The sequence below is a fragment of the Sorex araneus genome, chromosome 10 (assembly GCF_027595985.1).
Source record: "Sorex araneus isolate mSorAra2 chromosome 10, mSorAra2.pri, whole genome shotgun sequence".
Lineage (NCBI taxonomy): Eukaryota > Metazoa > Chordata > Mammalia > Eulipotyphla > Soricidae > Sorex > Sorex araneus.
Window position 1 is genome coordinate 57558641 of NC_073311.1, and position 18044 is coordinate 57576684.

The 18044-nt window shown below is 36.2% G+C and overlaps 1 pseudogene; it reads right to left on the bottom strand.

The window, feature by feature from the left end:
• Positions 1–2759: 2759 nt before the first annotated feature.
• On the bottom strand, positions 2760–17180 carry LOC101540394 (trafficking protein particle complex subunit 1-like; annotated as a pseudogene).
• Positions 17181–18044: the final 864 nt, after the last annotated feature.

The window sequence follows — 18044 nt, forward strand, 5'->3', positions numbered from 1 at the left end:
TTCTATTTAGTTATTATACAATAGCCTTAGTATTCAGTCATCTGTTATTAGGCTTTTAGGTTAATTCCATGTTTTGCATATTGTTAATAATGCTGGTATGTATGATGGGATATAAATGTATTTTTGAATTACTGCCTTTATATCTTTAAAATAAATGTTTATGAGTTACATTGTTAGACTCATTTTAATAGTGACTCATTGTGGCTTTAAAATTTCCCTAATAATAAGTGACATTGAGAATTTTTCAATGCACTTCTGGGCCATCTATGTTATCTCTGGAATATAGTCAATTCATGTTTAATTTTCTGCCTATATTTTTGTCATAGAGTTGTGAAAATTTTCTATTTTGTACATGAATACATATTTATATTTGTTCTTAATTTTTTTGTTTTAGGGCCATTCTTGGTGGGGCTCAGGCCTTACTCTGACCCTTCACTTAGGCGTCAGTCTCAGCAGAACTTAGGGAACCATATATAGTTCTGGATGGAACCCAGGTTGATCACATGCAGGGCAAGAATCCGACCTGCTGTACAATCTCTCCAGTATCTTAACCCCTTTTTAACTGTCTGATGTGCAAAACTCTTTTCCCAATTGCTAGGTTGCCTTGTTGGTGGCAGTTTCTTTTTCTGTGCCACCGCCTCTTAATTTAAAGTAGTTTCATTTGATTATCCTTGCTCTTGTTTCTCTTGCCATTGGAGTTGGATCTCCCAATAGAACAGGTTGCGGTTCTCAAGTGCATCACCTATATTTCATTCTATGAATTTTATAGTTCAGAGTATGTTAGCTAATATTTAATCTATTTTGAATAAACTTTTATGCCTGGTCTTAAATATTGATCTTGTTTTTTCTTTTTTGCATCTGAGAGCCATGTTTTCCAGCATTGTCAGCTGAAGAGCTTTTTTCTTCTACGTTGTGGACTTAAGAGTCAGGACTTCTGACTTGCTAATGGTAACCTTCAGCTTGCAAGATTTGGGATCTCAGACTCATAGACTAAACCTAGTAATGGCAAGATCTCTTAGGCTTCGACAAAGGACTATGGGTTTTCCTCCATTTTAATATGGATCCCTAAAATCCTCATTGAGTCGGTTGCTTCAGCAGCTCTCCAAATATCTTCTGACCAGCAGCGTTCAACAAGCCAAAGAGTCAGAGTGTTTCTCACACAAGCCACTCCGTCATAAGGATGTGCAGAACCCTTACAGCAGCGTCTTTATCACATCAAAACAGAGAACTAGTTCAGTGATTATTAAACCGAACCTTTGGAATGAAATACAATGGTCAAAGGTGGCTATGAACTGGAGAGAAGAAGGTGGGGCAAGTCGGCAGGCACCAGAGTTGGCAGAGAGGTGACAGCTCTCAGCGTGCTGAACAGCAGGACCGATGGGGTCATACAATTTCTACAACAGTGACTCTAAGTGCCCTTTGAACGTTTTCTCTGCAAAGGAGTGGCTTCAAGTGGAAGCAAACTGGTGATGTGGCAGAGTGCTGGCTGGAGGGGCTCTCACGAAGACAGGGGGGTCCAAAGCTGAAGGAGCCCACCTCAGTGCTATGGGCAGTCAGTTGCGTGGTAGCAGAAGTTTAGTGTGAATGAATTGAGCCTGGTGTCCAGCTGGGCGCTATCATGGAGCATGGGTCCTGGCGTTGAGAGGGCACCCGGGTTTCCACCAGGGAGGCCAGCTCAGGCAACTCGTCACCACCAGGGCGTCCCTACCACCATTTCACCAGGCCAGCTCTCATACTGCCAGCGCCACCTGCAGGTTTTATGGAAGAAAACATTGCTGAGTGCCAACCGAGGATGGGATCATGTGCCTTCTGTATGGTTCTGACGGAACTGGTGGGACGGAACCCTTCAAGAGTGCCAGAACCGCCAACAGTAGCAGGCATGGCCTCGGTTCTGCTCCCTGGAAGTCGCTACTGGAGCCCAGAGACATGGTGTGTGCAGGATGGACCTCACTGAGGTATTAATTGACTGAAAATTTCAATATGAGGGTTTTGTGACTTCACGCTTCATTGGGGTCGGGTGAGCTACTTCCCCCCACCTCCCTGTACCTCCAGAAGTCCTATCAGTCACATCCATCCCCCAAAGCTGCCACCCAGTTTTAAAAAAAAACTACTCCAGATGTACCTTCCTCATAAAAATACTGAACACCCTGAACAAACATGATGACTTCTTAGCACCTGTATTGTAAACCATAATGCACAAAAGGAGAGAAAGAGAGAGAGAAAGAAGAAAGGTGCCTGACATATAGGCAGGCAGGGGGAGGGGGATTGGGATCCTGGTTGGAGAGAAACTAGGAACATTGACAGTGGTGGAGGGATGGGCTGGAACATTGGAACACTGTATGACTTAAACCTAATCATGAACAGCTTTGTAATGGTCTATCTTATACTGATTCAATTTAAAAAAAAAAAAGAATTAACTGACGGAAGAAATAGTACAGCAGGGAGGGAGTTTGCCTTGTATGAAAATTTCTGACCCAGATTTGAACTCCAGCATCCTATACAGTCCCCTGAGTACTTCCAGGAGTGATTCCTGCTGGTGCAGAGTCTGGCTTGAGCTTTAAGCCCAAATGGATGTGACCCAAAGCCAAAATGAAATCAATCAAAAGTATTTTTTTTTCAGAGGGTGACAAAAAGTTTATTATTTTGTACATCTTGCACTCAGGGAGGGGATAAAACTGGAGAAAGGACTTGGTCCTCCTGTCATCAGGAAGGCTGCTTTCTGTTGAAGGCTTTGGGATACAAGGGTTGGCAGTGGAGTCCTTTGGTGGCATATGTTAGGAAAAGCCTCTTGAGGGATGGGGGAGGCTGCTTCCCTCAGCCAGGCTGGGCGGAGAAGAAGGGTAGTGAGCGGATGTAGGAATCCAGCCGGGAGCGGAAGAGCTCACTTTGCACAGTTCGGCCCAATGGACAGAGCAGATTCTTCACCACCAGCTCCACATACAGCACACTGTAGATATGGTGCAGTACATCTCGGATAGGTCCCACGCCCAAGTCAGTATTCAGGACAACCTTGATCCCAGTAGGTGTCTCATAGTAATGGAGTTTGTAGCGGCTTGTTTGGAAAGCAAGGAAGCTGTCCTTTATGTCTAGCGGGGACATCTTGCTGACAAAGGAGCGGATAGAGAAGAGCATTCCATACATCAGATTGTATTCCTCCTCTTTGGGGATCCCCACTTGCTTCTTGCGATTCCACTCGCTGTAATGCAGTCACACTCCATTCCGATCAAACAGGTACACGCTCCGGGACCGCTCACACTTGAGCTTCAGTTGTCTATGCCAGGTCCCTTCAAACAGGCGGGACCCCTTCCTTCCCGGGACTCACCGGAACTCTCAATCAAAAGTATTAATAAAATGTAAGAAAATTTTTTAAATGGCATGAATTTAGGAACTCATTTTTATTGTAGTCATTTCTGGAGAGATACGTTTATTTTATAATTTCCTAGCATCCTACATGATAATACCTATGGATGTAATTTAATAAATAGTTATATTTGTTTATTAAAGAATAGAAAAATTAAACAGGATCAGAAATATAGTACAATGGGTAGGGTGCTTGCCTTTCACACAGCTAATTGGGCTTTAATTCAGGGCACTGATTGATTCCTGAGCCTGCCATTGCTGGGTATGACCCACAAAACAGAAAAAAAATTAAACATAAATTAATAAAAGTCAACAGACTGACACCAGGATCAGTGTCAGCTTCCTTTGCTATGAAAATCCTGGATGTAAGAGAGCAATTTGAAAATGCAGCTGATTCTTTTGGTGAAAAATTTAGAGTATGAATGTCATCATATTATTTATAAGTCCTTTGTATATATCAGGTTAAATAATAAGTGTGCTATTTCTCTTAACTTCTAGCCTTCTGGAAAAACAACATGCTTACAGTTATAAAGGCATATGATATTAGTAAAATATGACATTTCACTGAGGTGGAATATACGTGAACAGTTCATTTATGACTGTAAGCTGTAGGTGTCCTATTTATTTGTGAGAAAGAAATTCTGATTTCCTAAGGCATAATCAAATTTATAATTCACACTTATAGAAATACACTCATCCACGAAGAAAGTAGTTAAAATAATTGCAGAATTAGGTATATAATTTTAAAGTAGAAGAGAAAAATGGGGCCTGTTCTGTCTTTATACAGGAACTAATATGCATGTCTGTGTGAAATTAAACATGAATAGTATAATATCTAGATATAACCCCAACCAAAGGGACTACTTTGAGCATGATCAGCTATAAAATTTAACAAATGTTTTAGACATTTACAACTCTGCACAAATATAATGGAACCTATACCAATACTTATATTAAACTGTGGATTTTATGTGGCAAAGTGCTATGCCCAATGATTTAGAAATGCTGTTATCAATCTTATGGTGAAAACAAAGACGATAGACAAGACTGTATTTTTTATAAAGGATAAATAAAATAAAATATTCCTAGTGACAAAAACTTATATATTATATTAAAATAAAAGCATGCATGCTCTAAACCAGATGAGAACTGATATTTTCTTATTATGCAACAAACCTAATTTTCAATAAGGGAAAGGTTATATATAAAGGTATCATACAGTATTAAATATTAACATAATTCAATGATAGTGCAATGAAAGATTAAAAATAAAATTTGAACATAAAAGCTTCAGCTTTTGAGAAGGAGAATAGTTACTACAGATATAAGTCACTGATTTTGTATGAGCTATCTAATGTATCATTTTTTCCTCCATTTTAATACAATATGCCACCAGAAAAGAAATAGAAGTTTTATCTTGCTAAATTGAAGCACTAGAGTAGGACAAAAGGATATTCAAACTGAGAACTGAGATAGAAAACTAATTGATCTGGATGGTCCTATAAGTCTACATTGATGTTCTATTAAAAATATAGAAGTCATATTTGCTCAGTATACAAGATAGTGATAAAATCAGTATAATTTTACCTTAAGATGTTTTAATAAAGTCTGGATACAAATGAACAAAACAAGTTCCTTTTGACCCTGTGACATAAAATAGGACAGACAACTGGCTGATTTTATATATGTTATTAGTACACGATTCATTAAGGACACGGTTCACTTTCCACTAACACTACATTTATTGCAGGACATTACTACCTTGTCCAGTACTAATGCTTCAAGTAACTAAATGTGCTAATTACTAAGCTGCACATAGCAAAAAGAAAATCTGTGTAACGATCCTCTATAAATTTACTTAATAATATATCATCTAGTCTTCTATAAAATAATATAGCATATATCCATATATCTAACCATCTTATAATCTATCATTTATCTGTTTTCTCTACAATGGGATAAAATCTGTATGGGTACCATGAGCACTTTCTCCTTTTAACAAAGACTTTCCATAAGTATTGCCTCATATGTTCCTCTTCGTCTTAATACCCATAAAAAAATTTGTAGAATTCCTTACTTTTGGCACTTAAGTTTTAATCAGGGTTAAACAAAAATTTCTGTTTTAAAATTTCACAAAGATTCTGATGGTTGGGAAAAGAGAAAAAGTATCAGAGAGCATATTATACTTAGATAAGCATACTTATAATAAGTATAATACTTACATAATATTTAGACCCAGTAGGAAAATTGGTGTTTGTTTTGTCTTTGGAGTCTTTGGAGTAGGTTGCAATAGCCATAAACTGGTAAACAATGGAAATTTTTCAAATGGCATTACAGTATCCATAGTGGTATTACTATAGGCTCTGAACTTTTATCTTATATTACGTTTTTGAGATGCATGCCTTGAGTGATAGTTCACTTGTTTAAATTACTATATGGTTGAATACCTGGCCTTTTAAAGCCTTTCCCAAATCTTATGTAGAAAAACAAAACATGAGGATGGGTGATTGGTGATCTAAAAAGAGCATCCTTTAAGTATAAGTACAAGAAGGATTTGAAAGAGAAAAGGGAAGAGGAAAAGAACTCATGTTAAGTGAAACCAAAAGAGAAAGAACTACTCAATGAAGAATGAAAGCATGGACACTGAGAGAGAAAATATAATCATATTATCAATCCTTAAGAGTATGAGATTTGGGCCTGAGAGATAGTAAATGGGGTAGGGCATTTGCCTTGCACGAGGCCAACCTCGATCTCCTGCATCTCATATGGTTCCCCCAGCACCACCAGGGGTAATTCCTGAATGCAGAGCCAGGAATAACCCCTGATTATTGCTGGGCGTGACCCAAAAAGAAAAAAAAAAAGAGTATGCAAGTCAAACACCACTGTTCACTCTCCTTCCACTCTATCCTAGATATTTGTTTTTATGTTTAGAGAACTATGTAGCATCTAAAATTTTACTAGTGTGAAATCAAATTCTTGCATTTTCCCACCAGCAGTCTCATTTACCTGTTCTAATCATCTCAGTTAATAGCAATTCCTCTCTACTAGTTATCCAGTCAAGATTCTGATCCAAATTAATTCCTTGATTCTGTCTTTTATTTTACCCAGAATAAATGTAAGTGCTTTCCACAGTGTACAAAACTTACTTGAGTTTACTTAGAGCTAGTTTTCCTTTGATGTACTCCGCTTCTTCTTCTCACTATCCTCCATTTTGTTTATAGTTTTGTGGTTTATGTTTTCTAGTGTTTTAATAACTTCAAACAATATTAGCAAAGTCTTGGCTATTATTATTCTGTTTTCTTAGAAAGCTCTACCATCAGGTAAGAGCAAAGGTTGTTCTCTTAATTTTAGATGAATTCTTAGCAGGTATATATATTTGATACTTATTTGTATGTTTATTTTTGTCTCTAGCATCCTATTCTTAGTCTCCTTAGCACCTAGATCTCTGCTTATCCCCACAGGAAACTAGATTTAATGCAATATTATTAAATGAGAAATGTTCCTTATGTAATGCAATATTATTAAATGAGAAATGAATGCCTCTTGCATAAAATCATTTCATGGAACTGAGGTGTTCATACATAAACACAGGCAAAGAAATTTGCCTTCCTTGAAAATAGAGCTTAGACTGGATAACCAGAGAAGCAGAAGACAAGATCTTATTAGAAACATAAAAGATTTATTCATAGGAACATCTATGGGTGGTGAAGATTACATCAGAGAGATAGAGAGAGCTTTGGATTTTGATTCCTCAATGTCTGATTTGGGGAGAAAGGACTTGGGAAGAAGCCTTACAAATGCAGTACCATTCCAGGAAAGCTTTAATGGAGCCAGTGGGGAACATTTGGGCCAATGGGGTCATTGAAAGGTGTCTCATGGAGCAGCCTGTGAGAAGTGTTTTATGAGCAAGCATGGTGGTAGGACCACAGCTAGGGTCATATTCAATTATGCTCCCTGTAGCAGTGATCTGAACAGTACTTGTTCATGGCTGCTACAGAACATAACCAAACAAAAAGTCCATGAGGGATGGCATTTCCCATTCTAAGATGCTGTTTATTGCTTTGCCTATTTTGCATTTTTTCTATGACTTTCTAATTCAGTTTGAACGTTCTACTCTAGAAAAAGTTTTAAGATATTTAGAAATCTCCCTAAGAGTAAAAAATGATTAAAATGTATATAAGTATAACTTTTATTAAAATTTAAATATTAAATATACTATGTATTTTTAAATATTAAATATACTATGTAATTAATTTGACATAAAAATAATGCTAACATATAAAATACAGAGAACTACAAGTTCTCTGGGGTCTACCTTGAATGCTTCTAAAAGAATTGAATATGTAACACTTATATTCATATTAATTGCTTAACAAATTATTAATAAATAGGAACGTGTTCTCTGGACAATGAAAACTAAATAAATAATTTAAAGTGCAACTTTAAAATGAAGAATCAAAGGGAAGGACTAGAGCAAAGGTTGATTTTTGAGTTGTCAAACATAGCAAGAGTCAAAGTGGTAATTTTTTTTGTTTGTTTGTTTTTTGGATCACACCTGGCAATGCTCAGGGATTACTCCTGGCTTTGTACTCAGGAATCACTCCTGGCAGTGCTCAGGAGACAATATGGGATGCTGGGAATTGAACCCATGTACAAAGCAAACGCCCTATCAATCCAGCCCCCAAAGTGGTAAATTTTTTTGCTGGAAAAAAAGTACCTGGATTACCCAACATCCTGTACATTCAAAGTGAAAAAAATAAATACATAACACCAATTTATTGATTAATGCTAATTTTCTCCTGCATTTAAACTATTTTATCAATATAAAAACCTATTTATTATATGACATGGACATCAAACTAAGTATATTATTTAAAAAGCCATTTATAACTGTGGCATATTTAATGAATTAATAACAATATTTGTCATATGCTGAATATGTGACATTTATTGAATATTATTAATCTAAGAATTTAAAGTTAATCAAGGTCTATATGCATATTTTCAATATTTGTCCCTGAAAGCTTTGAAAACAAATAAAATGTTTTCTCTTTATTAAAATGTGTTTGATTGACTGAAAAATTATGCGAATCAAAAAGTAGTCAGTTTTTTCTTGTGAATTGTATAAGCTAATTTATTGCCAAGTTTATCTACATAAAATTTTATTTTCATGACTAATTAAAGTAGTGGATGATAACAAAACTAAAAATAATTAATACTATTGCATGATTTATAGGTAAGAAAGAGGCAGTAAACAAAAAAATTCCTTTTCAAATAAATTACAGAGTTCAATGAGAAAATTTATGTCTAATACAGAATGAAATTATATAGGGTCTAAGAAGCTTAACTTTCCTATCACAGGTTTTTCAAAAGATCTTGAAAGATCATCAGTCATAAATTCATTTAGTATACTGAGTGCCATTTACTAAATGTCTGTGTTGAATACAAATATTCACCCATTGAAAGTATGTAAATGTTTGTTTGTAGTGTGCTGCCTGATAGTGCCATAGAGATACTTACTATGCATATGGATTAAAAAAAGTGTGACCCATCTAAAGTTAAACAAACCTTGACATAGGGAATCACATAAGAGTAATTTCTGCTTTGGGAACTTGTTTCCACAATCGCATATCTGTATAACATTTTGACTCCTTTACAGGAAAGAATTGATAACATCTAACACATAAACACTGATAACTTTATCAGTTTCTGCCTCTTCTTGGATTTCACTTTTTCAAAATGTCATTGAGAAGATTTAGAACAGAAAAGCTACCACTCATTTGCTGATATTTAATAGATTGAATGCTTATTAATATGATTTTATCTAAAACAAAAGCCACTGTGATCGCATAGTCTTCTCAGTCATTTTTATCATTGTTCAGCTAAAATTAACTTTTGTTTATAGATGCTAATCAACATGTATCAGAATATCAATGTTTAGTGTCATGTTTAGGCTCTTTGTCTCAGCCCCTTCACTCTTGTTATGTGCTAGTGTGCATACACCAAGATAGCCAATGTTGCTAAAGATCAAAATTGAAAACTATCATTGATTTTGTCACTCCCTGCCCTAAAAGACTTATTTGTGGAGAAAAGTCTATTTGTTCAGAATGTTGTACGAGAGACCACATATCATCTTGCCCTTCTCTTACTCTCTGGTATTAGTATAAATGTCTATATATATAGCAGTGAACTGAACAGATCCCACAAACAGACCTAAAAATATGGACTACTTATTTCCAACATAAATACTAAGAGAATGTAACCAGTAATGAATATGGAACATGCACTCAGCAAGCAGCGTTAGAAACTTGGGCATATGTATGTAGAAGCTGCTCATGATCCGGTTTCAGTCATACAGTGTTCCAACAACCATTCCTCCACCAGTGTACATTTCCCACCACCAATGACTCCAGTTTCCTTCCCGCTACCCCCCACCCTCAAACTTTTCTTCTGTCTCTCTGTCTCTGTCTAGCTTCTCTGTCTCTGTCTCTGTCTCTCTATCACTGTCTCTGTCTCTCTCTGTCTCTCTGTCTGTCTGTCTGTCTGTCTGTCTGTCTCTCTCTCTCTCTCTCTCTCTCTCTCTCTCTCTCTCTCTCTCTCTCTCTCCACCCACCTTTTGCTTTTGGGCAGTATAGTTTGCAATACAGATACCTGAGGGCTCATCATATTTGATTCTTTCTTTTTCTCTTCTACCCAAGGAAGTGCCTTTGTCTTTTCTAAAAGTTGCATATAATTCTCTTCTAACAGTCACACTATCAAAAGCCAAAAGCCTCTGAGGCTTGTAAATAGAATTTCAACGGGAGATTCCCAACCCAATACAAGGCAGTGATGCAGCAGGTTAGAACTTGATGTGAGTAGGCGTCCGACTTACAGTCAATGCACAGTAAGTGGGAAGTAAAACTGTCTACAGAAAAGCAATTAAGAGGTTGAAGTAACTAGTTCTCTGAAAAGTTAGAAAGCTAATAACTTGGTGAAGAAGCATTATCCTTGAGGCTTTAGCTTCCTCATTAGAATAATCAAAGAAATTGGAGTTAATTAAATTTTCCTGCAGCTCAACACAGGTGAACTTAGATTTCCAAATTTATGTTGATGGGATTCATCTTTGCAACATAAGGAGACATGATAATAAAAATGGTGAGCATAGTCACGACATGACATACCTAACAGAGATTTGGAGCATTTTTTAAGGAATAAATTCAGCTGTAACAGACCTATGAAAAACATTGAAAGGATCATTGCAGCACTGTTTACAATAGCCAAAATCTGGAAAGAAAATGGAGTGCCCAAACACATGAACTGGTTAAAGAAACTTTGGTACATCTACACAATGGAATACTATGCAGCTGTTCGAAAAGATGAATTCATGAAATTTGCATATAAGTGGATCAACATGGAAAGTATCATGTTGAGTGAAATGAGTCAGAAAGAAAGAGACAGATATAGAAAGATCGCGCTCATATGTGGAATATAGAGTAGCAGAATGGGATACTAACACCCAAGAGTAGTAGAGATAAGAACAGGGAGGTCTGCCCCACATCTCGGAAACTGGCCTCACATGGTGGGGAAAAAGACAGCAGAGATAGAGAAGGGAACACCTAGTAGAGAATGTAGGGAGGACCCACTTGGGTTGAAAGCTGCGTGCCGAAAGTAGATGATAGACTATATTGATGGCCACTCAATACCTCTATTGCAAACTACAACATCCAACAGGAGAGAGAACAAAAGGAATTGCTCTGCCACAGAGGCAGGGTGGGTTGTTGGGGGTTGGGGTGGGGGTGGTGGGAGGGATACTGGGAACATTGGTAGAGGAGAATGGGCACTGGTAGAGGGATGTAAACCAAATGCAAACATGAACGTTCATAAGTTTGTAACTGTACCTCACGGTGGTTCACTAATAAAAATTTATATATATATATGTATATGCATATATATATATAAATTGGGGACTGAGAGATAGCAAAGGTACTAGCTTTGCATGCAGTTGACTCTAGTACCACTTATGATCTCCCAAAAAAATAGGAGGAGGAAAAAGAGTAGAAATAGGAAGAGGAGGAGGAAGAAGAGGAGGAAGAGAAGGAAGAGGAAAATATTTAAACATTGAGGCTGGGTGCAGGAGGAGTGTAGAACTCATGATCTGCACGCAAGAGGTTTGAGTTTGATCCTCAGCACCATCTAATCCCCCAAGGTCAGGAGTAGCTCATGAGCACTGCGGTATGTAGACACAAAAAAACAAAAGCAACAGCACTGTTTTACTCCACATGAAAGGGGCTATTCAGAAGTGTTTTTATCACTCTGGAGATTCACTTCTGTGACTTGTTTAGAAGAGAGTGAGTGCAGTGTTAGGAGGATTCCAAACCTTAACCTTTAAGGAAAATGGTAAGAACTGAAAATTGCTAGCCTGTCTACAAGGATAGCATGTCCTCTGAATAGGTTTCCATATGACTAAAGATTTAAACATGTTTGCACTGACAGCGTGAACTGTAGCTCTAAAGCTGGGATCAATCTTTATAGACAAACAGCTTTAAACAAACTTCTTCCTGGTGACCACAGTGTAAAGAGAAATGCAGAAGACATGAGGACATACCTGCAAACAATGTCATTTGACTTATTCAGCCTCAGAGATATGGCGAAGTGTCATATGAATTCATATGAATTAATGGGTTGGTTGAAATAGATGAAATTTAAGGTTCTTTTTATTGTAAAAGTTCTGATTCCCTAATAAGTCTTTTGTGCTACATGAGAGCAAGTGTGAAATTAAGGGAAGACAAATTTCAGTTCAAGATAAGTAGGAATTTTCTAAGAATTATGGTTGTACAATGATCTAGTATGTTCTCTCAATAGTAAGCGTCATTTCATATTAGAGAAAATGCCAAGGTGTATTCACTTTAAGATCATTTGTAGGTCCCTTGAATACTATTAAAATCAGAATATTCTGCTAGAATTCAGGCCTTTTATGGAAGACTCGGCTTTACTTATTTATATCTATTCTCCAAGTCTGACTTTCTACTGCATAAAATTAATATTGCTATGCTTATTATATACTGTTTCCATTATTATAAATCTGATCATTATATTATCCTTATATATTATAGCCTCTCCTAAGTAATAGGTCTTAACAGATTTTTGTTTTGTTTTTTGTTTAGTAAAGTAAAATGACAATAAGTCATTCGATTCTAAAAATAAATTTCACCAGTTTAAGTTATTTATAAAATCTTACACTTATTTACTAAAGCAAAGCAACTTTCAGAGTCACAAAGTATTCACTGGTAAACATTAGCTTTAATAGTTCTCTTTCCAAATATTTGTTACATAAATCAATTTAAAGGATACTATTTGAAGAGATCAATTTTGTATGTATGTATTTTATATTATTCTACACCAAGATGTTGGGGTTATGTATGCTACTGTCTCTTATTACACTGTTTTTAAAAATTTAGTTCCTTATTTCTTCATTATATTCCTGGACTGTGTGGCCACAAAGCAGCTGCACAACGCATCATCATAAAGGGAAATATATATATATACATATATATATATGCCTCTTCAAGACCCCGGCAAGCTACCGAGAATATCCCGCCTCACGGAAGAGCCTGGCAAGCTCCACATGGCATATTTGCTATGCCAAATACAGTAACAATAACAGGTCTCATTCCCCTGATCCTGAAAGAGCCTCCAATCATTGGGAAAGAATAAGGAGAGGCTGCTAAGAGGCTGGGACGAATGGAGACATTTCTGGCACCTGCTCGAGTAAATCAACGAACAATGGGATGACAGTGATACAGTGATTAAATTATCCTAAGAAAACTATCTTCTGTATTTCTTTTCTCCTAAACAGATCTTGTACTGTTGTCTAAAGTCAGTCACACTGTACTCTGTTTTATAAGCTTTCCTCAGATTATACCAGGCTGTTGTTTTTTAACCTCTATACAACGCTTCCTGCTTGATGAATCTGTGTCTTCAAAACAAAACGGATTCTTTCTCACACTTTCCTCTGTTCTTATTCTCTATTTGCAGCCTCAAGTCACTAACCAAATCTTATATTGCAGTTATAACTACCAAGAACACTTGTCACAAAGATAATTTAATCAGAATTGACATTTGATAAATGCTTGTTTTATTCTTACTTGAAACCTAAGTATTCAATCTTTCCTAGTTGTTTGAATCTAAAACATATGCACATATGTTCTGACATGATATGTTGATGAGAATTGCTGAATTATTTTATTATTACATTCTAATAATTATATATTATTGGGAGAAAAATGTACCAAAAGTTGTCAAGCAAAACTGTTTTTATAACAGACACTTATAATATTATTTCTGAAAGTTGAAAATCAAGGGGTAGTTTAGCGGAATAGCTCTAGCTTAGGGTCTCATATAAGGTTCTGATCAAGGTGTTACCTAAGAATGTATCCTAAAAGAAGGTTTTATTGAGACTAAAGAGTGTTTCTGATATAGTGTCCTATGAAGATTTAAGTTTCTTTAGTTCAAGGAAGAACTTGCCTGTTCATTGTAACCTACTCATAGAATACATAGTATACTTCTACCTCATTCTGTAGCTGAACTTCATGTCCACACTAAATCATTGTGAGAGATTCACTCTGTCACAGTGTAAACTTCACACCAGTGTAAAGATTAGAAGATATGTTGGAGAGGCTTCTTGAGAACATTCTCCTTTATTCTTTCCTGTAAACAGGCTTATGAAGTGAATTTCACTATGCATTTCAAATAATTATAAAATAATTATAATAAGAACACAAGACCCAATTATTTTAGCTATTTCAGGTTTGCATATTTATAATTTTCTTAGTTAAATTAATTAAATTTTCTTGTATCTTGAATTTTTAATGGAGTATGGCAAAAATTGGAAAGATGAAATTGAATAGAGGAAAGAATAAAGAGCTTAATGAGTTTCCTTCAAATTTTATTCTACATTTTCAATCTGATTGTACTCATTAAAATATGAGAAATTTAAGAACTTAAATTTAATTAAGACATAAAATGATCTTCATTGGTATAAGAGAACTAAGTGCACTTACTCCATGATAATTGCATAAAATTTCCCTATAATCTTTAGTATTTCCTCATATCAATAAAATAAATTTTAAGAAAATAGTTCAATGAATGAAATATAATGAACCATGAATATTAGATATTGCTTGACAGCATATAGTCAAGTTTCAGTTTTTCCTTGAAAGGAATAATTTATTACAATAAAATTGAAAATAAATTGATATAGTCTGAACATTATTAATATTTTCAAACTTTGTTCAAATTATATCTCCTTAAATCTAAATTTCCTTGTGTATTAAATATCTACTTACAATGATTTCAATCTTTCATCTTTCATGTAAATTGACATTCCCATGTGAAGATGATTATTCATATTCCAAATGACTCTTGGTTACACTCTTTAGATGTGATTGATTTTTTATTTATTTCTGTTTCATAATTTTGTATGTAACATTTTCTCTTTTCATCTAGAATACTATCTCTTGGAGATGCTACACCTATTTGGGGGTTTAGGGCTTTTTTTGGCTTTTGGGGTCACACTTGGACATGCTCAAGATTTTCTCCTGGCTCTTCACCCAGGAATTACTCCTGGCCATTCTTAGAGGATCATATGTGATGCCAGGATAGAACCCAGGTGGTCACGTGCAAAGCAAACTCCCTATCCTCTGTGTTATTGATCTGTCCCTTTTTCACAACTAATTTGTATTAGGGTTCTACAAATGGACAGTGATATTTTTCTCTTGGTCCATATTTTATAAAAAACTTAAAGCTGTGCATATCTGTGAAGCCTCTATATGTCTTTTCCTTTGTATATTTAAGTATATTCACTAGAATTGCTGGTTACTATTACATAATTAATTAGCTTTTAAAAAAGTAATAGGATATTCCTACAACTATCTGCCATATCTACTATATAATTTTTATAAAGTGATGTTGATATGCTATTCCAGTGAAAAATGTCTTCTATATAATCAAAGTGTGTAGAATTTATACAGCTGGTTTGAAGTATTATAGTATTCTATGTTTTTCTAATTTTAAGTGGAAAATTATTGTGTAATAATCTATCTTCTGTTTATTCTTTCTCTGTTACCTCTACCCTGGTTTTTGCTTGAGAGGCATTTTACATTCTTCAGTCCTTGTGCTGAATTCCACTCCTGATGGTAACCACTCTCAAATCATGAGAACACCCTATGGAAGTAAGGAGTAACAATCATTATTCTAAACCTCTGAGAAATTAAATATGTCTAAAAAATTTTTATTTCCTGTTTTCCCTTATAAGATCTAAAGTACAAAGAATGCAGGGTGAATTTATCCCAGTATCTTTATGATCATCAGAGGAATGTCTTAGAAACATACCAACTTAGAGAATTGACTCCACTGAATAGAAAGAGATAAGCTCTACGATCATTTAAACATTGGCTTATGACTCATAGGGGAAAAAAAAACACAAAGTTTTATACTGCTCAAATGGCAGCATGTTCACTACACAAAAAATAGCTAAATAATTAATCTCTTTATATTTTGATATTTTTAGACCAGACGATGCCTTTGTTCCCCCCTAGGTATTTTAGCATCCCTGACTATCCTTTACAAATCCAATTAGCTAAATAGGCCACACTCTATGTCTGTTAGGCTCTGGCCTAACCTATCAGATGATATTAATGATAAGCTTGGGCTATGACCACTTTGACCACTTCCTAAAATCCTTTTGATAAATTCATAGCAAAGCACAGTTTATTCTTCAAAACACACTCTTAATATCTGACTAATGCTGGACTAGCAGTAGGCACTGACTTCACTTAGTAACCAATTATGTCATGTAACTTGGTATTAGGTGGGAAAGAGGTCTATGAACCTAGATCACTGCAGGTACTCAGATTTTCTTTTTTTTTTAAGTTTTTTTTTTTTAATTGAATCTTCATGTGGAAAGTTACAAAGCTTTCAGGCTTAAGTCTCAGTTATACAATGATCGAACACCCATCCCTTCACCAGGGCACTTGTTCCACCACCAAGAACCCCAGTATACTTCCCATCCCATCCCTCCCCTTCCTGTGTAGCTGATAATTTTCACTTTACTTTCTCTTTACTTTGATTACATTCAATATTTCAACAGAAAACTCACTATTATTGTTTGGAGTTTCCCCCCCAAAGTCAGACCTGCTGAAAAGGAATATTTTCAAAACAAAGGATAATCTGTTTTCCATTGCTAAAAATGAAGAGACATGAGGTCTTGGATTTCTGTATTTTAGTAACTAAGTCCAGGGAAATTTCTGCCAGAAGTTGCATCATTGCAAGCTCATACCTCTCTTTAGTGGTCCTTATAAGATGGTGGTCACCATGCTGCCCTCCTACCCACCAAAAGGAAAAGCCAAGAGAGAAAATCTTTTCCCCTCCTGGGGCGGCATGAGGCCATGGCTTAGTTCACAGTCTAGAGACATTTCTGCAAGAAGCTGCTGGTGGCCTCCAGGATCATGGTCATTCAGCAACGGAGAGGCCGCACACGTGCAGTCACTTGGTTCACATCTCAGCAGAGAGCCAGTACTCAGATTTTCAGCCCCCCATACCAGTTCATTATCTAAAACCAATTGGCTTTAGCTTCCATGGTACCTTTCACCTCCATCCATCAGAGTTTGTTTGCAGGCAATAAGGACACAGGACTGTCCAAGCTTTAGATGATCTGGGAAGCCATCAGTGGTGTCACAGACAGACCACTTATTCATACAGTGTTGCTCCTCCAAACCCCTGGCACTTCCAACACATGAGCCACTGCTGACTGTGTCACTAAGGACAGTTGGTAAGCACATCATCATTCAATAGGTACGTGAAGAGCAGAAGACATCCTGAACATGGAGAGTATCATGCTGAGTGAAATGAGTTAGAGGGAGAGGGACAAACATAAAATGATCACATTGATATGCAATTTAAAAAACAAGCATAAAAACAAAGATAGTATGAGTCTGCTACTCAAAGACAGTAGAAAGAAGGGCCAGAAGGACGGGTCCATGGGTAAAAGCTTGCCAGAAGTGGGGCAGGGGAGCACAGTTAAGACAGAGAAGGGACCACTACGAGAATGACGGTTGGAAACGATCACTCTGGAGAAGAACTGAGTGCTGAAAAGGAAGGAAAGTGATATACATGATAACCTTTTGTTATGCCTAATAGGATAGACAGAAAGTGTCTGCCATAGAGGCAGGCTAGAGATGGGGACATGAGGGTGGAGTGAGGGAAACTGGGGACATTGGAGGTGGGAAATACACTGGTGAAGGGATGTGTGTTGGAACTTTGTATGACTGAAGCCCAGTCATGAACAACTTTTTAATTGTATTTCACAGTGATTCAATAAAAGGGCGGAAGTTGACACCCATAAAATATAGTACTGACACTTTCCTATTCTATTTTTGCCCATGTTAGTTCATATGTATAAAAGATCCTAATCAGTCTTATTCTGTACTTGACTGGTGCTTTTTTTCTCAGATATTTGTCATCCATTCTATTCTTTCCTACTCTATTATTCTTTCTGGGTGCATTTTGCATACCCTTAGCATGGTAATACCTAAACTATGTAACCTAAGAACATATTCCATTCTTGGGCTTTTTTGTTAGAGGATGATTTCTCACAGTTCATGTAATTCGATACTTACAGATAACATATAGACATATTTATTTTGTCT